This window comes from Bufo gargarizans, chromosome 1 (assembly GCF_014858855.1).
Source record: "Bufo gargarizans isolate SCDJY-AF-19 chromosome 1, ASM1485885v1, whole genome shotgun sequence".
Classification (NCBI taxonomy): domain Eukaryota; kingdom Metazoa; phylum Chordata; class Amphibia; order Anura; family Bufonidae; genus Bufo; species Bufo gargarizans.
The window spans coordinates 128483128-128509131 of record NC_058080.1 but is presented as its reverse complement, the minus strand read 5'-3'; the positions used below and the strand labels follow the sequence as shown (position 1 = coordinate 128509131).

The window sequence follows — 26004 nt, the reverse complement described above, 5'->3', positions numbered from 1 at the left end:
CCTGGGGTCATGGGAGAGGATGTTTTTTCTCTCCTCCCTGCAACCTGTCGTCTCCCTTACTGCCAGCCCTCTCCTCCTCCACGCTAGCTAAGATTACAGCCAGCTGAAGGGGGGGGGGGCTGCTTTAACCTTTCTTACCTTGGGCTGTGTAGCAGCTAGAGATGTGTGCTTGGTATTATTTGAAAGCTGATCATCTAAGCTTTAAAGCAATATCAGGATGGAAGCTACTGTAGGTAGGGAGATATAGCCTTTTGAAATTGGGTCAAGAGCGAAAGCAGCTGAAACCTGCTTTTACTTTCAGCTGCTATCACTCCCAACCAGATTTCTAAAGGTTATATCTCCCGATCAAGAGGAAATAATGCTGTGAGCCTGTTCCTGTTTTGAAGCTTCAATTTCCAACTCAAGAAAAGAAAGGCTGAAAGCAGCCCTCCCTCCTCACTCTTCTGCCCGAGCTGTGCTTGGGCTAAACTGTTAGGTCCTTTTCCCAAAGGCTAAGCAGAGCTCCCGCAAAACTGTTAAGTGGTTAAAAGAATTGGAGAGACAGGGGACTGGGAATGTATTATTCGTTTGCTATTGCTATTTTACTATTTATGGGGTTGGAAAAGTTTTTGAAGGGTGAAGGAGGGTAATCCCTCATACTGCAGCTGTGACTAGATCTAGAGTTGGCACACTAAACTATTCTCTCAGTGGTTTTGCAAAATAGTTCTCGGTCAGCAGAGTGTTATACACTATGACAACTTCACTTACCATCACCTTTTGTCAACCTTGCCTTCTTTTTTTCACCCCTGCACTTTGTGAGCATTGTCTACTACTTGTCATTAATAGGAATCTTATTACCCTTTTTGGGCCTCAGGGAATTGCTAAATCTTGTCCCATCCTTCCATTGCCTTGTGCCTTATGTCATTGTATGTTTACTTTATGTCTTAATAAAACTACATATATTTTATATGAGTGTTTTCCTCATTTTTTATGGGGTTATTGGTTTGGTTCTTTTTTGTTATCAGAACCTGTCAGCCGGCATTAGGATTGTCTGATTGGCTAGTCTGTACAGACTACCCAATCAGAGCAATCGCTGGCCCAGGACAGCCCTCATTGGTCCCCGGCCGGTAAGCTGAGATCCCTGGCTGTGTGTAACAGCCGGGGTCTCAGTGCTGTCACCATGTCTGCAGACATGGTGACAGTTTAATGCCATGACGTGTATACACATCAAATGGCACTAAGGGGTTAAAAGCAGAGAAATTCTAATTTAGAAAATAGCACATTTTTCTAACTTTTGGATTTTTTTATAAATGAAAGGTAAAACATATCAACTCAAATCTAACTTTAACATAAAGTACAATGTGTCACGAGAAAACAGTCTCAGAATGGCTTAAATAAGTTAAAGCGTCCCAAAGTTATTACCACATAAAGTGTCACATATCAGATTAGCAAAAAATAGGTTCTGTCAGGAAGGTGAAAAATGGCTGTGTCCTGAAGTGGTTAAGACGGATAGTGATACCTCATAAAGTAGTTATTATTAACATTCATTATATGTGTACTTTATGTTTGCATCATTTTGTGAATGTCATTTTTCTTTTTTTAGGACGTTAGAAGGGTTAGATTTTTAGAAGCAGATGTTCACATTTTTAAGGAAATTTCCAAAATCCACATTTTTAAGGACCAATTGAGTGTTGAGTAGTAGAAACCACCCATAAATGACCCCATTTTAGAAAATACACCCCTTAAGTTAATCAAAACTGATTTTACAACCGTTGTTAACCATTTACATGTTTCACAAGAATTAAAGGAAAATGGAGGCAAAATGTCCCTTTTTTTTGCTGATTTTGCATTTTAATAATTTTTTCCTGTAAGGCAGAATGGGTAATATTTATTACCCTGATTCTATAGTCTACAGAAACACCCCATGTGTGGTCATAAACGCTGTATGGACACATAGCAGGGGCCAGAAGGGAAGGAGAGTCATATGGTTTTTGGAGGGCAGATTTTGCTGGAATGGTTTTTGGCTGTCATTTTACATTTGAAGGCAAACTAAGGTACCCCTACAGTAGAATCCCCCAAAAAGTGACCCCATTTTGGAAACTACACCCCTCAAGGAATTTTTTGAGGGGTGTACTGAGCCCACAGGCGTTAAATAGAATTTTGCATAAGCTCCTCATTTTTCATTTTCACAAGGGGTAACATGAGTAAAAGCACCACAAACTTTCTTATGCATTTTCTCCTGAACATATGTGGCCATAAATTGCTGTTTGGGCACATGGCAGGGATCAGAAGAAAAGGAGCGCCATATGGTTTTTGGAGGGCAGATTTTGGTGGAATGGTTTATGGCACCATGTTGCTATGGATCAGACTGTGGAGACCAGTACAGCCATTTTCTGACAACCATATATTTTATTTTTCTGTCATTGGAGCTTTATCATTGGTTCTATTTTGGTGTACATGCAACTTTTTGATCGCTTTTTATTTCGCTTTTTGGGAAGCAGGATAAAGAAAAGGTGGCAACTATGCCATTGCTTTTTGGAATTTGTTATTGCTATGAACACCGTGCATGGAAAATGACATGTTATTTTTATTCTGCTGGTCAGTACGATTACAGAGATACCAATTTTATGTAGTTTTTTTTAATGTTTTATCACTTTTGAAAAAAATGCTGTTTTTGTGTCACCATTAGAGATGAGCAAATCGAAGCTGACGAAGTGGAATTCGTTTAGAATTTCAGGAAAAATTCGATTTGCAACGAATGCGAATTTCCTCGCGCTTCATGGTAACAAATCATATTTTTCCTAATATGGCGGCTACACTTGTGAGGACTGAGGACATGGGGCAAGGAACTTTGGGAAGGCGGGATCACCCAGATTGACATGCCTGCATGCAGCCAATCAGCAGCCAGCCAGCCCTGTGATGTCACAGCCCTATAAATACAGCGGCCATCTTAGAGTCAGACATTTTCCAGCATTTAGATTGTAGGGACAGATGTGTGGAGGCGCTAGGGACAGGAATGGAAAAACCTGATTGTGGGGAAAAAAGACAGAAAAAATATTTATAAGTGCAGGGAAAGGATAGGGAGGAATCATTTCACAGCATCTTAGTGCAGGGAGAGACATCAGAAGGCGCTAGGGACATTGATAGGAAAGCGATTTACAAGTGCAGGGAAAGATTATTTGGGGATCCAAATAGCCATTAGCCAGCTCTGTCATTCCAGCTATTTGTTATTGGGCTGCAAGTGCTATGTTGAAAAGCCTTTAGTGGCTTATGTCTTAGTATCTTATATCAGTACTACAAGAAAAATATTTTTATAATACGTATTATAATACGTATTTCACTTCTGCAGTTTTTTCTGGTCAAAGCGTATAGTGGCCTATTTCTGTCCAACGAGAAAAATATATTCTCAGTTCACTTCTGCAGTTATTTCTGTTGAAAGCGTATAGGGGTGTATTACAGTAAAAAAAATATATATGCACTGCACTGTTGCAGTTATTTCTGGTGAAAGCATATAGGGGCGTATTTCAGTACTACAAGGAAAATATATATGCACTTCACGCTTTAAGTTTTTTCTAGTCAAAGCGTATAGTGGCCTATTTCAGTCCAACAAGAAAAATATATTTTCAGTTTACTTCTGCAGTTATTTCTGTTTAAAACATACAGGGGAGTATTACAGTAAAAAAATAAAAATATATACGCACTGCACTGTTGCAGTTATTTCTGGTGAAAGTGTATAGGGGCATATTTCAGTACTACAAGAAAAATATATACGCACTTCACTCTTTAAGTTTTTTCAGGTCAAAGCGTATAGGGTCGTATACAACAAGAAAAATATATTCTCAGTGCATTTTTGCAGTTAATTCTGGTGAAAGCGTATAATGGCCTATTCCAGTACAACAAGAAAAATATATTCTCAGTTCACTTCTGCTATTATTTTTTGGTGAAAGCCTACAGTGGCCTATTTCAGTCCAACAAGAAAAATATATACGCACTGCACTGTTGCAGTTATTTCTGGTGAAAGAGTATAGGGGCGTATTTCAGTACTACAAGAAAAAATATACACACTTTATTTTAGTCCAATAAATATATTCTCAGTTCACTTCTGCAGTTAATTGTGGTGAAAATGTTTAGTGGCCTATTTCAGTACAAAAAGAAAAATATATTCGCTTTTAGGGGTGTTTTAATTTTCGTTTAATTTGCTTAGTTTAGCTAAAAGTATGTCAGGCAGAGAAGTGCCAGGCCATGCACAGAGGTGTGGCAGAGGCCTAAATGTTTCTGGCGCAAGCAGAGGTCGCAGAAGAGTAAGGGGGCGTGGCAGCAGGAGTTGCAGCAAGAGGCCTGAGCTCCCGGTGTCATCTAGCGGTCGTGTCTTGACCAGCAACCAGGTGGTTCTTGATTGGTTAACTCGGTCATCCACGTCATCCCAAGTGACATCAGACATCCCCAGCCAACAGTTGGTGGGTTCATCAGACACAACTTTTAGTTGGCATGGCCCGGGAGCAGGCCCTGTGCCCTCACCTGTCCTCAACCTGCCTCTGTCCTTTTCTGGTCCCTCACCACGAGAAGTACTATATGCTGTGGGCTCAGCTCCACTATACAGCGAGGAAGAGCTACTAGAGGACAGTCAGCAGCTACTGCCCAGCCAAGATCTGGAGGAGACATCCACCGCTAGGTGGAGAAGTAGTGATGAGGAAAGTGGCGCGGGAGCTTGTGTTGCGAGTGGTCAGGCTCCTGACCCAAAGACTGTTGCAAAGGACATCAGTGACGTGCAGACACTACTCGATGATGATGAAGCCGATCGCACTTGGGAGCTGGGTGAAGAAGGGGCTTCATCATCATCAGGAGAAGAGGGTCGCAGCTTGCCCGTCAGGCAGCGACTGAGCCAGCAAGTCACTAGCGTGGCCGGGAGTCAGCAGGTCGGCAGCAGTGGAAGGTCGGGAGCCAAACGGGCACGGGGTAGACCACCTGCATTGCAGCAGCCTACCTGCCCGGAAAGGAGTGGTGCACGGGTTCACAAAAGCAGCGGCGGTAGCAGTCAGCCAGTAAGTAGTGTTATGGGGAAAATGAGGTACTCGGCGGTGTAGGAGGTCAACATGGCCATATATAGAATATGTGGGCAAAAGGTGAAGCGTGGCCAGGGTGCCAATGTTGATAAAGTGGCCTGGAAGAACCGTGGCTCCGATGTGGTGGTCCAGCCTGCTGCAGCTATCGCTGCATCACCCAGTGGCATGCACCTGACCTCAGCTCCACTACCTCAGCCGAAGGGAGCTGTCTGTCATTCCCATCTTCTGCTGGTCCAGATGCTCCTGCTTCTACTCCTCGTCAGTCATTCCGTCAGCAATCAATCACCGAAGCGATTGCCAAGAGACAACAGTATGCATGCACACATTCAACAACGCAGAAGCTGAACGTGCTCCTGTCCAAGTTGCTGGTGCTTCAGTCCCTCCCTTTCCAAGTGGTGGACTCTGCACATTTCAGAGAACTGATGGCTTGTGCCAAGCCGAGGTGGAGAGTCCCAAGCCGTGATTTCTTTGCCAAAAAGGCAGTACCAGCCCTGCACAAACATGTAGAACAGAAGGTGGGCCAGTCCTTGAGCCTGTCAGTGTCTGCCAAAGTGCATGGCAGCGCCGACGTGTGGAGCTGTAACTATGGTCAGGGACAATACATATCCTTTACGGCCCACTGGATGAATGTGGTTCCTGCACAGCCACATCAGCAACTTGGCTAGGTCAGGCCGCTTCCGCCTCCACCTTCTCATGCCATTGGTCTAGAGACAATGCCCTTCTCTACCTCCACATCCTCCACCATGTCCTCAGCCTCCACTGCAGGGACAAGTCACAGTGCCCCTCCAGCATACTACATGTGCAGGGCTCGGCGGTGTCACGCTGTTCTGCAGCTGTTTTGCCTTGGCGAACAGAGTCACACAGGGCAGGAACTGCTCCGTGGGATGCATCAAGAAATCTAATCATGGCTTTTTCCGCGACAACTGAAAATCTGAACCATGGTGACCGACAACTGGAAGAGCATGGTGTCGGCACTGCTTCAAGGAAGGCTCAGCCATGCGCCCTGCATGGCACACGTGTTCAATCTGGTTGTCAAGCGGTTCCTGAAGTCTTCCACCCATCTGCAAGACATCCTAAAAATGGCCAGGAAACTGCATGCACTTTAGTCACTCGTATACCACAAAGCACAGCCTCCTTGAGCTACAGCGGCAGAACGGCATCCCCCAACATATGTGACGTTTCCACCTGGAATTCCACCCTCCATATGTTGAACCGACTATACGAACAGAGAAAAGGCCATCAACGATTTCTTGATGATGCAAGCGGACGGGAGTACTCCACTGTGTAACTTCGATGTCAGCCAGTGGCAGCTCATGCGTGACACCTGCCGTTTGCTCAGGCCCTTTGAGGACGCCACTTTATTTGTCAGTCGCCAGGACTACGGGATGAACAACTTCATTCCACTGTTTCATGTCCGGGTACAGATGCTGGTAACAATGGCTGGTCAGGGGACAGGAGATGTAGCACATAGATCTCATGGCCACATGAGCCCTGTGGGGGCTGATCTGGAAGAGGAAGAGGAGGAGGAGGGGGAGGAGGACATTAGAGCACAGGCAATGTGTAGAGACATGGGTGGTTTTTCTACTTAGCTGACAGGACTGGAGGAGCAGGAGCATCCAGAGGAGCTTCAGGGCAATATGGAAGACGAGACAGAGGACCCAGGCACACCGTGGCAGTATGCAGTGGAGATGGAGGTAGGGAGTCCCTCCGAGTCACTTGCACAAATGGCCAATGTGTGGTCACTTGCTTGTGTAGTGACAGCCGAATTGTCACCATTGTGGTCTCCTGATGCTGCTGCTGACATCTCCACACTATGTCACCTTGCCACTTTGTGGTATCCCCCTGCTGCTGCGGCCTCCAGTTCCACACTATGTCACCTTGCCATAGTGTGGACCTGGCTGCAGCAGCAGCGGGGAGATACCACAGAGTGGCAAGGTGACATAGTGTGGAGATGGCGGCAGCAGCAGCATCAGGATACCACAGAGTGGCAAGGTGACATAGTGTGGAGATGGCAGCATCAGGATACCACAGAGTGGCAAGGTGACATAGTATGCAGATGGCAGCAGCAGAATGGATACCACAGAGTGGCAAGGTGACATAGTGTTGAGATGGCAGCAGCAGAAGATTACCACAGAGTGGCGAGGTGACATAGTGCGGAGATGGCAGCAGCAGGAGGATACCACAAAGTGTCAAGGTGACATATTGTGGAGATGGCAGCAGCATCAGATCACAGAGAGGCAAGGTGACATAGTGTGGAGATAGCAGCAGCAGGAGGATACCACCGAGTGGCAAGGTGACAGTGTGGAGATGGCAGCATCTTCCTGCTGTTTCTGCCATCTCCACACTATGTCACCTTGCCACTCTGTGGTCTCATTCTGCTGCTGCTGCCATCTCCACACTATGTCACCTTGACACTCTATGGTCTCCTGATGCTGCTACTGCTGCTGCCATCTCCACACTATGTCACCTTTGTCACTCTGTGGTCTCCTGATGCTGCTACTGCCATCTCCACAATATGTCACCTTGCCACTCTGTGGTATCCTGATACTGATGCTGCCATCTCCACACTATGTCACCTTGCCACTCTGTGGTATCCTGATGCTGATGCTATCTCCACACTATAATTAATCACCAATAGGTCAGAGAAATGTAACAATAACTGTCACTGGGATACTCAAAAAATAGATATATACCACACTGAAAAGAGTCAATGCACATCCCATAAATTTAAAAATGTATAATCTTTATTCAAAATAATCACAATATATACATAATTCTAATAATATTACATATAATAAATAAGCATGTAGTGAATATGTCCAATTAGTAACTACACCTATACTCAATATATATTCCGCTCTTAGGGGTGAGCAGTCTATGGAAAATTGCTAATGCAAGGGAGAGGAGGTGCTATAGACCTGATATGTATTGAGCCTGGTGAGGGCAATCACCCTCTATATATTGCTCAATACTAGGTCAGTGCATCCCCTTCCCTAAACAGCATCAAGGATAACAAGGTCAAATACAGAGTATCCTAAAAAGAGTAATCATAGACAAGGTGAAAATCATACCAGAAAGAGTCAGAGTAGGTGAAGCTTATCTCCTCGACGTACGTTTCGCCTTTCTGCGTCCTCAGGAGGAGTGGTTTTAATGGGGCCGAATGATCAGTATTTATCACAGTATGCTGTCCAATGAAGAATGTCCTTAATGATCACATGTTGTTAAACCACGAGTGGAGGGTCATTACGGCGCATGACCAATCAGTAGCAGCCGCGTCATATCCGCTTCCGCCCTTCTCCTGAGTCCGACGCCGGTAAGGGCAGTCACATGTCGCAAGCGAAGTCTAATCTCCCTGGAGACAGAGGGAAGCCTGCTAGCCGTCGGACCTTCATGCGCACTCGGCCATTCCAGTCTCGCTATGTGATGAATGCAATCACTGTGATCCAATATATTATTGGAAATGGGAATAAGGGCTAAATAACAGGAATAGAAGTCATGGAAACAAAGAGGTAAGAAGAGTGCCAACACTAGATTCTAAATAGAAGGATCTTAGACTCTATAAAATAGATCTATAATACATGAATATACAAATAAATGTATTCATACTTAGCAGCGTCTCATAATTAAAACCATATTAATTATTAATAATAACATAAATCATGGGGAACATATACTCCCTATATTAAAGTGCATGAGTGATTAATATCCAAAAAGTGCATAATCTGAATACCCATATTTATATAGGCTAAATATAAAGTGCTATGTGCTAGTTAATGTAATAATTCATACATAATGCATAAATAAACAAATAATTAAACCTATAATCATAAACACTTGCTAAAAAATAGCTACATATATTAAATAAATACTGTGATAAGGTATCTTTGAATATTGTGCATATTAATTTAGTGCTAACTGAATAATAAAAACATTCTGATACTGCTAAATATGACCTAAAATCCGTCCTAACATCTGTGCATCCTGTAAAAATAATGAATCCAAACCTATACAATTATTTAGCTCTTGTTATGACTACTATCACCAAACCCGTCAACTGTTTATAGCCACACCCCCGTTCTAATTCGTCCAAGAATATGAAAAATTATATCATCTCTCATTTCACCTTGTCTATGATTACTATTTTTAGGATACTCTGTATTTGACCTTGTTATCCTTGATTCTGTTTAGGGAAAGGGATGCACTGACCTAGTATTAAGCAATATATAGAGGGTGATTGCACTCAAGCTCAATACATAGCAGGTCTATAGCACCTCCTCTCCCTTGCACTATCAATTTTCCATAGACTGCTCACCCTTAAGAGCGGCATATATATTGAGTATAGGTGTAGTTATTAATTGGACATATTCACTACATGCTTATTTATTATATGTAATATTATTAGAATTATGTACATATTGTGATTATTTTGAATAAAGATTATAAATTTTTACATTTATGGGATGTGTATTGACTCTTTTTAGTGTGGTATATATCTCCACACTATGTTACCTTGCCAATCTGTGGTATTCTCCTGCTGCCGCTGCCATCTCCACACTATGTCACCTTGCCACTCTGTGGTCTCCTGATGCTGCTGCTGCCATCTCCACACTGTCACCTTGCCACTCAGTGGTATCCTCCTGCTGCTGCCGTATCCACATTATGTCACCTTGCCACTCAGTGGTATCCTCCTGCTGCTACTGCTGCTGCCATATCCACATTATGTTACCTTGCCACTCTGTTGTCTCCTGATGCTGCTGCTACCATCTCCACACTGTCACCTTGCCTGCCACTCTGTGGTATCCTCCTTCTGCTGCTGCTGCCATCTCCACACTATGTCACCTTGCCACTCTGTGGTCTCCTGATGCTGCTACTGCCATCTCCACACTATGTCACCTTGCCACTCTGTGGTATCCTGATGCTGCTGCCATATCCACACTATGTCATTTTGCCACTCTGAGGTATCCTCCTGCTGCTGCTGCCATATCCCCATTATGTCACCTTGCCACTCTGTTGTCTCTTGATGCTTCTGCTGCCATCTCCACACTGTCACCTTGCCACTCTGTGGTATCCTGATGCTGCTGCTGCGATCTCCACACTATGTTACCTTGCCACTCTATGGTGTCCTTCTGCTGCTGCTATCTCCACACTATGTCACCTTGCCTCTCTGTAGTCTGATGCTGCTGATGTTGCTGCCATCTCCACACTATGTCACCTTGACACTCTGTGGTATCCTTCTACTGCTGCCATCTCCACACTATGTCATCTTGCCACTCTGTAGTATCCTCCTCCTGCTGCTGCCATCTGCATACTATGTCACCTTATCACTCTGTGGTCTCCTCCTGCTGCTGCCATCTGCATACTATGTCACCTTATCACTCTGTGGTATCCTGATGCTGCTGCTGCCATCTCCACACTATGCCACCTTGCCACTCTGTGGTATCCTGATGCTGCTGCTGCCATCTCCACACTGTCACCTGGACACTCTGTGGTATCCTCCTGCTGCTGCCATCTCCACACTATGTCACCTTGCCACTCTGTGGTATCCTGATGCTGCCGCTATCTCCACACTATGTCACCTTGCCGTTCTGTGGTATCCTCCTGCTGCTACTGCTGCTGCCATATCCACATTATGTCACCTTGCCACTCTGTGGTCTCCTAATGCTGCTTCCATCTCCACACTATGTCACCTTGCCATCCTGTGGTCTGATGATGCTGCTGCTGCCATTTCCACACTGTCACCTTGCCACTCTGTGGTATCCTCCTGCTGCTGCTGCCATCTCAACACTATGTCACCTTGCCACTCTGTGGTATCCATTCTGCTGCTGCCATCTGCACACTAGGTCACCTTGCCACTCTGTGGTCTCCTGATGCTGATGCTGCCATATCCACATTATGTCAGCTTGCCAGTATGTGGTTTCCTTCTGATGCAGCTCCTGTTGCTGCCACCTCCACACTCTGTCATTGAGCCACTCTGTGGTATCCTCATGCTGCTTCTACCCCATCAATATGTCATAGGTCCACTCTGTGGACTTCTCATGCTGTTCCCACCCTCCCCACTTCATGACTGGGCCACTATTTTGCCTTTCAGCCTGGCTGACATCATGGTTTATTTGACCTTTCTTCTGATCTGTCAAAAGGAAGGACAAATAAGATGCACAACGGATCCTGTCTGTTCAACAACAGTTATAAGGCCTATATGGTCCCGTCAGAATTGGCTTATGATTTAGTAGCCAAAAGCAGGAGTGGGTACAAAACACAGAAGACATGCAAATATTTCATTCACGTGTTATGTCTGTTTTAGATCCTTTCCTGTTTTTTTTGGGCATTACTAATGGATTATTGAGCAAATGCTGACCGAGTGAAGGCGGATGCTCCACAGACAGGATACGTTTTTTGTGGGTTATTGTTCTGATGGATCAAAAGAAAGGCAAATTATTCAGTGACGTCAACACAAACTTACTGCTGACACCCTCTCCACTCTGTCGGGGGGCTCTACTTGTATAAGCGTTTAATAGAACAGGTTCTGTAGACATCTATGTGGAATCAGCTGACAAGGGTGAAAAAGGACTGCGCTTCTTCTTGACGCTAACATCGACCTGTAAGGTTGAGTTGATACTTCAGTTATTTGGTCAGTTTTGGCCCCGTGACTGCCCAAATAAGTGAAGTATGCAGTGATTCTAAGATCGACCCCTGTCATCTGCACGTCATACTGACTCACAGTATTATTTCACTACCACAGAAGACTTACTATATGTGTTACTGCAAGACACAGTGTTCACACCACTATAAAGGCTCGGATCGAAGCTAATATTTCCAAAATAATTTGGCGAACCGGCGAATCGAATTTTTGAAAAATCTGCTCATCTCTAGTCACCATTTCCTGAGAGCCATTTGTGGCCAGCAGGCTGCCTGTATTTATAGTGGGGAGTGAGGGTCATATGACGTGGCCAGCGTCACATGACCGACAGACCGACCAGTCGAGCACCGAGTGATCAGCTCGGCGCTCAAGGCAGACCTAGGAGCAGGGAGCCTCCCAGCTAGCAAAGCCGCCCTGGGGACAAGGTCAAACACAGATCCTCGCTCCCGAAGCTAAGCAGCAGGTCTGCGGCTGATGGGAGACCGAGTGCGCCTTCGGAACCCCAATATAAGATCATTCTACTGGTTCTTATAGGTTTGAGATTATCTGCGAGACATTGCTACGGCTATTGTCAGTATATGGTACGAGTATACCGACAAGGCAGATGTTCATGTCCTAAAAGCAGATATGTATCCAGAAAGGGATAGCGAAGCCGCAGCAGAGGTATAATATGTATCTCTTGTTATGCAGACTTCATTTCTCTAATGTGTATAGACATTTGAAGGAAGGAAGCCCAGTGCATTGCACTTAGTGCTCACAAACCGGCAAATGCCCCCCTACACACTGAGAACACGTCTCCAAGCCCATGAGAAGGTTTTCATACTGTCGGTTTTACCACTGGTTCCGATTCAACCCAAGTACCCTCTGCTAGAGCGTTCTTCAGTTAAATCCGCCACAGGGAGACAGATGACAATCTATAAAAACACACACACACATCCTAAGATAAAATGTCCACATAATAAAATTTCCACAACAAGTACAATTGTCTGTATTATGTATGTGCACCCCTTATCATATGTACAGCGCTATGGAATGAATGGCGCTTTAATAATAAATAATAATAATGAGGTAACAGACCAGTTTTACATCATATGGACAACCGTAAAAAAGAAACCCATAAAACTGTGGTAAAATTGCATTTGTTTTCTAGTTCTACCCAATTTGGATTTTTTTTTCAGCTTCCCATGATATCATATTAAATCATAGCATTAGAAAGTACAACTTATCCTGCAAAAAAACAATCCCTTATATATCTATTGGAACGGAAAAATAAAAAAGTTAGGCCTCGTTCACACTTCAGTGTATGGTCAGTGATTTCCATCAGTGATTTGTGAGCCAAAACCAGAAGTGGAGCCTCCACAGACATGAGGTAGAAGGGAAAGATCTGTTCATGTTCTGTGTTTAGAGTTGCACCTAGTTTTGGCTCACAAATCACTGATGGAAATCACTGACCAAACACTGAAGTGTGAACGAGGCCTTATGGCTTCAGGAAAGCGGAGAGTAAAAAGCAAAAACAGAAGATTACAAGGTCCTGAAGGGGTTAATAGAATAGGTAACCACACTGCCTGCAGCACCTAGGTCCTTTGCAGATTTTTTATAAAACGCAAATAAGGCTGTGTTTACACCTGCATTGAAGGCTCTGGTAACAGGATCTTCATTTTTACACCAGTTTTGCAAATGAAAGCCTTTCTGTAGCAGCCACCTGGCTACAATACATGACAGAAATCACTGAACAAGGAAGTTTTTTTTTACATTTTCCAACTGAAGCTTTCATTTGCAATCTTACCCAATGATCTCACCGTGACAGGCAGGAGCATTGTGCCGTGCACAGTACTGTGTATACAAGTGTCTGAGCTTCCTGTTCTGCCAGTGCTGTGCCCTGCTTGTCACATACCATTACTCTGCTGCGTGCCACCCTGCGGCCAGTCATGGCCGTCTCAGACCTATGTGAGTATGGACCAACGTTTTGTGAAGGTTTTGCTTTGAATATTTAGTATTTGAGTCTTTTGTTTTCATTTTGCTCTGGATTGTGCTTAGAGCATTGAGCCTATTTCTTTTCAGTGGTGGCTTCCTGTATGCAGGCTGCTGGATTTCATATTTATGTAATAGACCTTCCAGCATAACCAGTTCCATGTACGACATTGCTGACTGTACTGGTTTCTCTACTTACCTTATACTAAATATAGCCTATGTTGCCTGGTGAGCACTAAGCAAATCTGCCATAAATTTGGAGGACAAGGGCAGGTTTTGTGGCAAAAAATTCTACGACTGAAAATAAGTTCCTTTCATTTGAATGGTGAGGCGAGCACATGGATTTCTGCAGAATGGAACGGATTTTCAGTTGCAGAATTTCCTGCCACAATAATCTGTTGTGTGTGAAGGCACCCCAACCCATGGCGGAAATCTGCAGCTGAAACTGGAATGTCTGACGTGGAAAGACATATCTACAGATGGATTCATGTTCAAAGGATCTGTGACTTTTCAGCATGAAATCACCATTTATAACAAGCACAGTGTAGATTAAAATCCGTGGCCCGTTCATTATTGTGGATTTTTTCTGGAGCATGTAAATGTGGCATAAAATACTCTATTAACATACAGTGCCAGGTTTTGTCCTTACCTAAGGGGCATTCACATGACCGTATTTTTAGGTCTCTGTCCGATTAACATTTTTTGTGGATCCCATACAGACCCTTCATTTCTATGAGACCCTGCAAAAATGCCCAATGTCATCCATGTGCTGTCTGCATTCGTGTGGCCAAGACATAAATGAAAGACCATTTCCTATTATTGTCTGTTTTGCGAACAGAAATCAATATTTTTGAATGGGGCCTGCACTTGGACCGCATCCGTATTTTGTAGACCGCAAAACGGATACGGTAGTATGAATGCACCCTAATTCCTGAGTGAATCCAGAACGTGAGAATAAGGCCTAAAAAGCAGAATATGTAAACGCGTTGATTGTCTTTGTAAATCTGCGGTGCCCGTGATACTGATACCTAAATGTAAATTTTCATCCATTTAACGCATTGTCCAGAGAGCTTATCAGGCTTATATGGCATGGGGCTCTCAAGGGCACATTTTATTTCAAGCATATTGGTTGGGACAAATAGCAGCATATCATGCTTTTATAAAATCACCAACTATTTCGTCATCCCTGCTCTGTAATGTCATCTGTTCCTCTTTTTGATACAGAGATATGTGAGAGCAATATACAAAGAACAAGAGAAGGCACGTAGTCCCACAGCTAAGTGGAAAGAACTGTGTTCAGTCTCTAATACTAAAAATGTCATATCAAGCAGCTCATAGGGTATGGCCATGTCGTGGAAATGCTGTGGATTCTCAATAGCAGAATATTTTGTGCTGAGGATTTTAGAAGAGGATTTAGATTTTCTTTTGCTGACTGTCATGCTGTAGCAAGGAAAATTCTCCAATTCTTCTCTTTATCTGAAAGAAATGGAGGGTACACAGGGATCTGTCAGCTTCAATGATTCCGGAGACTAAGGGCTGTTTCACATGAGCGGATGCCGTGTGCGTTGATGACAGCACAGCCGCGCACTGGACAGCAGAGACATGGAGCGTTAACATGATGGATAACGCTCTTTGCCTCTCTGTGATCTTTTTGCTACAAAATCACAATGACAACTTTATCTCACTGTGATTTTGTAGTAAAAAGATCACAGAGAGGCACGGAGCATTATCTATCATGTTAATGCTCCGTGTCTCTGCTGTCCAGTGCGCGGCTTGGCTGTCATTCACGCTGCGGATTACACGCACGTAGAGTTGAGCGGACACCTGGATGTTCGGGTTCGATGGGTTCGGCCGAACTTCGGAAAAAAGTTTGAGTTTGGGACCCGAACTTGACCCGAGCTTGACCCCGAACCCCATTAAAGTCAATGGGGACCTGAACTTTGGAGCTCTAAAATGGCTGTAAAAATGTCATGGAAAGGGCTAGACGGCTGCAAATGTTGTCAAAATGTGGTTAAGAGCATGGCAAGTGCTCTGCAAACAAATGTGGATAGGGAAATGACTTAAAATAACATAAAATACATACAAATAAAAAATAATAATCTTGATCTAGGAGGACCAGGTCCATATGGAGTAGGAGGTTGAGGAGGCGGTGGATGTGGCGGTGTAGGTGGAAATGGCGGTGGAGGAGGAGGAGGTAGCCTACACTGCTTTTTGGTTTACATTTTTTATTTGATTTTTTTAAATTAGGGTACACCCCAAAACATTGGGAAATATAACCCTCCAGTTGTGCTAAACACACGTTCTGACAATACACCGGCTGCAGGGCAGGCCAGCACCTCCAAGGTGTAAAGGGCAAGGTCAGGCCATATGCCCAATTTGGAGACCCAGAAGTTGCAGGGGCTGACCCCTGTCAGTTAGTTCGTGTAGGCGTGTGCACACTTACTGCCCCACCATGTCGCACGTCCCCGTGATGTTCACAATCCAATTTGATATCTGCTCTATCAACTTTCAATGTTCTTTTATGCGCCTATAATGGTCATCACGGGTGCCGGGGAATCAGGGTTCCAGGCCGGAGAGGGAGCGTGAGAAAAAGAGACCAAATTTAAGGGAGATAAATGTATAAACAAAAATTGGGATCGAGCAGAAATGTGGGAAAAGCTATTGAGGCGCAAATGTGGGACAAATTACAGAAGCTCAAATGTGGGCTAAAAGAGTCAAGCGGAATTGTGGGAAAAGCTATTGAGGCGCAAATGTTGTCCAAAAGAGTATAGCGGAAATGTGGGACAAAGTATTGAAGCTTAAATGTGGTGCAACTTGTTTAAGTTTAAGCATTGAATAAAAGGAGGTGGCGCGCATCAATTAAAGAAGCATTTCAGAAATTTTATTCCCTGTCACCTATGCAGAGCAGGGGTTTATTCATGTCTAAATTGTATAATATCAACCCAAGAATGTAACAGAAAAATTACAGAAATTAACAGAAATTAATTACTGTATTTTTCGCTTTATAAGACGCACTTTTTCCCCCAAAAGTGGGGGGAAAATGGCTGTGTGTCTTATAAAGCGAATACTTCGCTGGCCGCTATGCTGCACAGCGCGGCCAGCGAAGTATCAGTGTGAAGAGAGGAGGCGGGACACTTATGGCGGGGCCCGGTGCAGTGACTCTACTCTAATACACTGGGCCCCGCAACTGTTAAACATTCAATTTGATCTCTATATCTAATTGTAGACCCGCTGTACGGTACTTACTGTAGTACCGGAGGTATAACATTAAGACGGCGCAGCGCCTGCTGCAGCTTCCTCCTCATGCACTTCCTGCCCCAGCTCCCTCTGTCATGCGGCGCCTGCCCCAGCTCACTCTGTCATGCGCCGCCTGCCTGTTCATTCATAAAGTGAGATAAGCAGGCAGGTGGCGCATGAGGAGGGAGCAGGGGCAGGCGGCGCATGAGGAGGGAGTGGGGCAGGCGGCGCATGACCGAGGGAGATGCCGGTCTGCGCCGTCTTAATGTTATACATCTGGTACTACAGTAAGTACCATACAGCGCGTATACAATTAGATATAGAGATCAAATTGAATGTTTAACAGTTGCGGGGCCCGGTGTATTAGAGTCACTGCACCGGGCCCCGCCATGAGTGTCCCCGCCGCCTCCTCCCTCCACACTGAACCATCTGATGGGGGATCTGTAGATGACACTTATGGGGATCTGTGAAGGACAGAAAATGATGGACAAAAAGGCGAACTAAGTAAATGTGCCCCACTGCATCTCCTAGTACAGTGTGGCGAACCTATGGCATGCATTCCAGAGGTGGCATTCAGAGCCTTATAAGAGCTCAGCTAACCTGTTAAAGTGTAACTGTCAAATTCTATTTTATTTTCTAGTTTACTAGAGCTAGGCATGTCAAAATATCTGTAATTACCTTTTAATAACAGCTTTCATTAATGTCCTCTGTCCCTTTCCACTGCTCCCTTAAAAAAAGTTGCTATGACTTGTGTGTCTTTGTCTAAGAAGACAAGAAGACGGAGGGGCAGTCCTTCACACTGCATGTCTGCATTAGGCTTCAGAGTGAGGAGGCGTTTCTCTCAGTAATCCAATCTGATTGGCTGGCAGGGAGCTGCTGGCTATATCAAGTGTGTATGTGAAGTGAGGGAAAGCAGTTTTGGCCTCAGAGAACTGGCAGAGGAGCAATCTTGAGAAGGTCCTCATTTTGTAAATGTTTAAACAGCCGTAACTAAAAGGAAAAACTCAAGGAAAAATGTGGTATGTGAAGAAAGTAAAGATTGCTTTATGCATAATGCTGCTGCAGCAGTAACATATGCTAAAATTTATTTTTTGGATGAAAATATGACAGTTACACTTTAAGGATTATTATGGTCTTCTCTCTGCCCCTTGTGTTGTCTCTCCTCTATTACCAATCCAAATCAACCTTTAAAAAGATATCCCTTTCTGATGGAAGTATCCCTTTAGCCCTGAACGCAGCAGGCACCATAGCTGTGGAGTGTTTTTTTTTATTTTTTTTATTCAAATCACCCCCCTTTCCTCAAAATAAAAAAAAATAAAAAAAAATACACATGCCACATGTGAAAACGCCCATACTATAAAAAATATTTTAAAAAAGCTAAACTGGTCAATTTGATGTTTTTGGTCGCCTCGTTTCCCACAAAAAATGTAATTAAAAGTGATCAGAAAATCGTACACACCCCAGAATGGTATCAATGAAAAGTACAGATTTCCCCGCAAAAAATGAATGCTCACACCCTTCCGTACCCATTACTACAAAAAGTTAAAGGGGTCAGCATATGACGATGAAAACATAAAACTGATTTTTCCCAATGTTTTTATAATTTTATCAGTATCAAAGCGCAAGAAAAACTGTACATATAAGGTAATGCCGAATTCGTACTGACCTGTAGAATGAAAGTAACTGGTGAGTTTTATCACACATCGAACATTGTAAATAAAAGACCTGTAAAATTGGCGAAATTTATATATTTTTTTATTCCCCCCATTTGGAATTTTTTTCCTGCTTTGGATTACATCATATGCAATATTAAATGGTGGCGTTGGGAAGTACAACTTGTCCTGCAAAAAACAAGCCCTCATAAGGCTATGTGAGCAGAAAAATAAAAAGATTGTTTGCGGACCACAATATGGGCATGGACCGCAATACGGGCATGGGCCGCACACGATGAGCCCTAATACAGTCCTTATTTTTTTGAAACTGTGAATTATGCAGTTCATGGGGGGAATTAGTGGACGCCTGTGTCACACCGCGGTGTGAGTAGTAAACTCCACACCGAACACAAGAGGGAAGGGAAAAGGACCTAGGCCTGGAAAGTGGGGAAAGGTTACCACCTAGTGAATCCCTAAACCAAGCCCTGACTACTATCAGTATGAACAGACCTCGATGGTAGGAATGTTCATACGCAGGAACCTAGAGCCCTCTTCAGGTATACCAGAATTCTCCTTACCAGAAAATGTGCCAAATTGCTGGTGGAACCCATATGCCCCAAAAAACAGCGACTTATCAGTGGACTCCTGTCTACGGTTATTTATGGCAAACTCGGCTGAAAACAAAAATGACCACTCCTCTTGGTTCTCCAAAACAAAACATCTCAAATAAGTCTCCAGATTCTGATTGGTGCGTTCAGTCTGTCCGTTTGACTGAGGATGAAAGGCCGAAGAGAAGGACAATTGTACCCCCAGACGAGTACAGAACACCTTCCAGAATTTGGAAACAAACTGAGTCCCCTACCAGACACCACATCATAAGGAATACCATGTAATTACACAATGTTATCGACAAACACTTGTGCAAGAGTTTTAGCAATAGGTAGACCTGGCAATGCAATAAAGTGCGTCATCTGACTAAAGTGATCAACGACCACCAAAATCACAGTTTTTCCTGAAGAATTAGGCAAATCTTCGATAAAATCCATGGATAAATGAGTCCAAGGTCGGGACGAGATGGGCAACGGAAGTAAAGATCCCGAAGGCCGAGTATGTGTCAGCTTAGCACCTGCACAAGTACTGCAAGCAGACACATAGTCCTCAACACACTTACGCTACCCCGGCCACCAGAATCCATGAGAGATGAGATCGACAGTGGATCTGCTCCCAGGGTGTCCTGTGAGAACCGTACAGTGATGTTTCTTGAACACCTTGTGATGCATTCAGAAGGAACAAACAACTTCCCTGGAGGACAAGAATCCGGTGCATCTCCCTGGGCCTCAAACATCTCTGCCTCAAGGTTGGGCTATAGGGCAGATATAACTACTCCTTCAGACAATATCGGACCAGGATCTTCTGAATCACCCCCCCCCCCTCCCCCCAGGAAAACTACGTGACAAAGCATCAGCCTTGACGTACCCCCAGGGCGATAGGTGACAATTAAATTGAATTTGGTAAAAAACAACAACCATCTGGCCTGCCTTGGGTTCAGTGTTTAGCTGACTCCAGGTAAGCCAGATTTTTCTGATCAGTAAGCACCGTAATAGGATGAATTGCTCCTTCCAACCAATGACGACGCTCCTCAAAAGCCAACTTAATGGCCAACAACTCTCTATTACCCACGTCATAATTTCCTTTCTGCAGCACAGAGTTTCTTAGAGAAGAATGCACATGGGTGCCATTTACTAGGTGAAGGACCCTGCGACAAGACTGCTCCTACCCCTACCTCGGATGCGTCAACTTCCACAATGAATGGCTGTGACACATCTGGTTGCACCAGTATAGGAGCAGAAGCAAAACATTCCTTCAGCGCAGAAAAAGCTTGTAATGCCGCATCAGACCAGACTGAGATATCCAAACCTTTCCTAGTCATGTCCGTTAAAGGTTTGCCCACAGTCGAGTAGTTCAAAATGAATTTATGGTAGTATTTTCGGGTCGATCCCAGTCCAACACAGCACGGACCTTCTCTGGATCCATAGGAAAACTTGAAGATAAGAGTAGGTAACCCTGGAATTGCACTTCCTGAACTGCAAATACGCACTTCTCCATCTTAGCATACAATTTATTCTCTCTTAGGATCTGTAACACCTGTCTCACATGATCCTGATGAGTCTCCATATCTGGAGAATAAATTAGTATGTCATCCAGATACACAACAAACCTCTCCACCAGATGATGAAAGATAACATTAACAAACCGCAGGAGCATTAGTTAACCCAAATGGCTTGACCAGACTCTCAAAATGACCCTCTTGGGTATTATACGCTGTCTTCCATTAATCCCCTTCCTTGATCCTGACCGTATTATATTCCCCCCTTAAGCCCAACTTGCAGAACACCTTGGCACCAGCAATCTGGTTAAACAAGTCAGGAATCAAAGGAAGGGGGTATGGATGACGGACCATAATTCGATTGAGCTCATGGAAGTCCAGACATGGCCTAAGGGTTCCACCTTTCTTCTTTACAAAGAAAAACCCTGCTTCCACTGGGGATTTGGAAGGTCTAATATGTCCCGTAGCCAAACTTTCGGCAATATACTCTCGCATTGCCTCTCTTTTGGGTTCAGAAAGGTTATATAACCTAGATTTGGGCAACTTCGCTCTGGGAATAAAATTGATAGGACAATAATATTCCCTATGTGGGGGTAAACCCTGGCAACCACTCTCAGAAAATACATCAGAAAAATCTGAAATGAAAGAGGGAACAGCTTTAGTGGTCAAGACACAAAAGATATGTATTAAGACAGTTGAACATGCAATAATCACTCCAATCTAGAATCTATTTTGCTTGCCAGTCAATGGTAGGATTATGTTTACTCAACCATGGTAAACCCAGAGCCAATGGAGCAGGCAGACCCTCCAGCACAAAACACGAAATGGATTCCTGAAAAAAATCACCCACTCGTAAACAGATGTCCTGCACCATCCGTGACAAACATTGGTGCAGAGTCTATAGAAAACACTGAAATATTTTTCTCTAATGCACTTGTTTTCAACCCATGCAAACGGACGAGCTGACCATCAACTAGGTTAACCCCTGCCCCACTGTCAATAAACACCTAAATTCTCACAGTTTTGGACTATAGCGCCACCTCGGCAGACAGGAGAAATCGGGTACTACCAGTAAATGACACAAGTAAGTTTTCTGACTCCCCACCCACACCACCAAGAATAAGATGGGAATTAAATGTATTTTTTTTTTTCACCTTGACGCTGAACGTAAGGGCAAACATTAACAAAATGTCCCCTTATTCCACAGAATAAACATACTCCCTCACACTACGCCGCTGCTACACTGGAGACTATATATGGTGTAATGAAGCGAAGCTCAGATGGACCGCTGCCTCCTCGTCAAACAGCTGATTGGCGGGGGTGCTGGGTGTCATAGCCCCGGGTGGTCATCCATTTTAACAACTGAGCAACCCCTTTAAGCCTACAATGTTCAGGGCAGTGTAGGAACCAGCTATATTTATACTCTGCTTAGGCTACTTTCACATCGATGCTTTCCCTTTCCGCTATTGAGATCTGTCATAGGATCTCAATAGCTGGGTAAAACACTTCAGTTTTGTCCCCATTCATTGTCAAAGGGGACAAAACTGAACGAAACGGAATGCACCTGTAACGGTCATGTACACACACACACACGGGGGAGGATAGTGACCACTGCGCTCCACCCTCTCCCCTAGCCCTGCCTACTTGCCTCACGAGTTCTGATGACAGGGGACAACTGGACGGCAGTCCCTAACTTAGGATACGTGCGGGAAGGACAGACAAGACAAATAACGGATAGTGAACGGACCGGGTCAAAACCAAGAGGACAACGCAGTACCGAGGGATAAGCAAAGAATGGTCAGAAGAAGCCGGGGTCATAAATACCAGGAGGGTCGAGAAGTACCAAAGGAGTCCGCAAAGAATAGTCAGGTGGAAGCCGAGGTCAAAATATCAGGAGGGATGTGCAGTACAGGAGGAGCAGGCAAAGAATCGTCAGGGAACAGGATCAGGTAAGTATACAGGTATCCAACAAATGCCAGGAACCTAAATTAACAGGCAATCTGTGGCCAGCAGGCTGCCTGTATTTATAGTGGGGAGTGAAAGTCATGTGACGTGGCCAGCGTCACATGACCGACCAGTCGAGCGCCGAGTGATCAGCTCGGCGCTCAAGGCAGACCTAGGAGCAGGGAGCCTCACAGCTAGCAAAGCCGCCCTGGGAACGAAGTCAAACACAGATCCTCGCTCCCAAAGCTAAGCAGCACGTCTGTGGCTGATGGGAGACCGAGTGCGCCTTCGGCACCCCATTACAGCACCAGAATGCATTCTGTTCCGTTTGGCTGCATCCCTATCGCAGTCAGAATAACGCTGCAAGCCACTTTCTCAGACACAATAGAAAACTGATCCAACCCCCATTGACTTACATTGCTAGTTTAGATGCAAACTGTTGTATTATCATGTGATAAATGGGGGACAGGCACACAATCTATGGAATTACAGATAGCTCATGATTCCCAACAATTTAATTTATTATAACAATGTATACATACAACATAAAACTATAACTTAATAAAAGAGCTGGATAAAAAGATAAAAATGCAATATGCAAAAATATATTGATTAAAGATATTGATAGATATCCAGAAAATTAGGCCATATAATCCTGCAAAAGGAAGATTTCTATAATCCTACTAGTAGCATATCACGTATAGTCCTACAAAAAAGGAATTCTTTTAGCAGCAGTCACCTTTTTCTCATATAGCATCGGTGTCTAAACATGTAAAATTGGGAGTTTAAAAAATAGTCCTGCAAGAGGGAAGATGTACAATTCTGCAGAAATGGAATAGAATTGTAATGGTCCTTTTACCGTGAGCACCGCTTTTTTATCACTATCCAGACATCTGGACATGAAGATAATTAACCATCCCACTTCTTGCGGTTCTTCTGGATCCGGAGCACACTCTCTATTCATTCAGCATACATGAAAAATTCAGAGTGGTTTACTTACGATTTGTCTGTCTCCAACTGCGGCGTCCCACGTGGGTGGGAGAACAGACTTACCAGCCCCGGTCCGTATGGGTATGCTTATATACTTGTTCGGGCTTGGCGTCCCACGTGGTTTGGCGGCGTTTCCCGTACTGTTCCGCTCACACTGGGTTTACTTGGATCTGCCAGTCCCCGTGGTTTTGCAGTGTCTCACGTTTTTGGTCAAGCAGTGTCTCTCACACTGTAGTCTCTTGCGCTGTAGCTTGCTCTATTATAACTTTCCGGGAGCGCTCGGAAAGCTATTCAAACATATTTTGTTATTAACAATTTGGTATACTTATTTCACCAAAGTATACCAGCTCTTTTTATTAAGGTATAGTTTTATGTTGTATGTATACATTGTTATAATAAATTTAATTGTTGGGAATCATGAGATATCTGCAATCCATAGATTGCAATGCCTGTCCCCGATTTATCACATACAATAGTTATTTCTGACTGGGTGATTCAGCTTTGGACACGAGCACCAAACAACATTGTTACCAGATAGAGAGCAGTCTGATCCATATTTTTATAATTGGTTGTATTATCATGACAGAAGCATTTTTGCTGATCCATGACAGATCCAGTAAAAGCGCTGGTGTGACAGTAGCCTTAGAAGCCCTGGGCAGATGGGCAGGGAGTGCTCAATCTAAAGGAGGGAGCTATCCTCCAAACATACTACAAGAAAATGTATGAACCAAGTGCAAGGAAAAAGGCTCCATCCCAGAGGAGACACATAATGGGTAAATAGACTCTGTATATGATATGTATTGGACATTTATATGCACTTTATTATTATGTACATGTGGGATTGAGTCACCATTTGTGTCTCCTGATGTGGATCTCGCTTTTTTCCTTGCACTTGGTTTTATGTATGGACTGTGATTTATAAATTGTGTCAATAAATTATATTTATATTTATGCGGTCTGGTAATTTTTAATTGGGACATAGGTATATATTCTTTGCCACAGGCATGAGTGGGTATTGATATATATATGGGCGGTTGTTCCATTTTGTGATGACTATTGGCTTACAATTCCCTTGGGTGTACAAGAAAATTTTGACATAATTCAAAGTTACACATCCAAAGTTACAGGTGTACATCCATAAAGCTAACATACAGACAGCAAACTAAATATAGAAGCTCACTGTTAAAAATGCAAACAATTGAACTAGAGATTAGAGATTACTCTGGATTACATTGTTACTATACCTATTATACATGAAAAATGGAAGGTCTTCGTGCATGTTTTTGATCAAGCGTGTGTCGGGCCCATCTACCAACATCAAGGTAACAACTTTCAAAGATATGCTTTACAGCAGCAGCATGGGTGTCCAGACAAGAGATGTTCATTGTTGTCTATGGGAGACTTTCTTAGGCATGCTCTGTGACCTGTGCAGAGGTCATTGTGTGGATATTTAGAGTAGATACATTTTGAAAATCAGCTATTGTGAATAATGGATCTTGTATTATCTATAGAGAGGTGGTATCTTTTATAGTAATCCTGCACATGATGATAATGAGATGACTACCGAGGAGCATTTTTTAATACAGATAGTGACATGAAAAATAAAAACTAAATCACAAAAAAATTTATAGAAATACTGTATGTTTAGCATAAAAACTTCCGTGAAGGTAATTTTCAGAATTTTCCTTAAAGAACATTTAAATAATAAAGCTGATATCCAGTGAGGTATAATTCAGCCAAATACATCACCACAGATTCAGAAAAAATAATAGCTTTAATGGACTATGAATAGTACTGCTTAGGAAAAAGGGGTTTTCTTGGACTTTTATACTCATTACCTCTGGATATCTGATTAGAGGGGATCCTAAGCTTGGGACCCCAGCCAATCAGCTGTTTGAGAAGGCACTGGCGCTTGCAGCAGCCCCGCGGCCTTCTCTCAATTTAGCCTAGGCTATGTGATGTCACGTTCATCGATAACATGGCCTAGGCACAGCTCAGCCCTATTAAAGTGAATAGGGCTGAGCTGCGATACAAAGCACAGACCCTATACAATGTGCAGCGTTGTGCTTGGTGAGCTGTCGCGGGTGTCGGACCCCCACTGCTCAGATACTAATGACCTATTCGGAGGATAGGTCATCAGTATAAATTTCCCAGAAAATCCCAAAATACGTTGGCTATGCATTCAAAATAAAAAAGAACATATTCTTAAATAAAAATCCATGTATTGTGTATACAGCTTCTATCCAGGCCTGAGAGACTTCTGATTTATAGAGTACACACAAACTCTGTGTGTAGTCTAAAATGGCAATCATATGTTAGTTCACCCCCATATATACATTGTCAACCTACAGACAGCAGAGGGGGAAGATGGAAGGATGGTACTGATATTTTGAAGGAACATGACAAATATAAAAGCTTTCTATT

General features: G+C 43.7%; 1 protein-coding gene across 2 annotated transcripts in view; it reads left to right on the top strand.

Annotated features, from left to right (window-relative positions):
* LOC122941146 (toll-like receptor 1) overlaps positions 1-26004 on the top strand; it is a 29964-nt gene that overhangs the window by 820 nt on the left and 3140 nt on the right. The window contains exon 1 of one of the 2 annotated variants that reach the window (XM_044298179.1): positions 13477-13626. The exons of the other annotated variant lie outside the window; for it this stretch is intronic. The gene's annotated coding sequence lies outside the window, so the exon portion shown is untranslated. Of the gene's footprint in view, positions 1-13476; positions 13627-26004 lie in introns of those variants that run through there. 2 annotated transcript variants of the gene reach the window in all.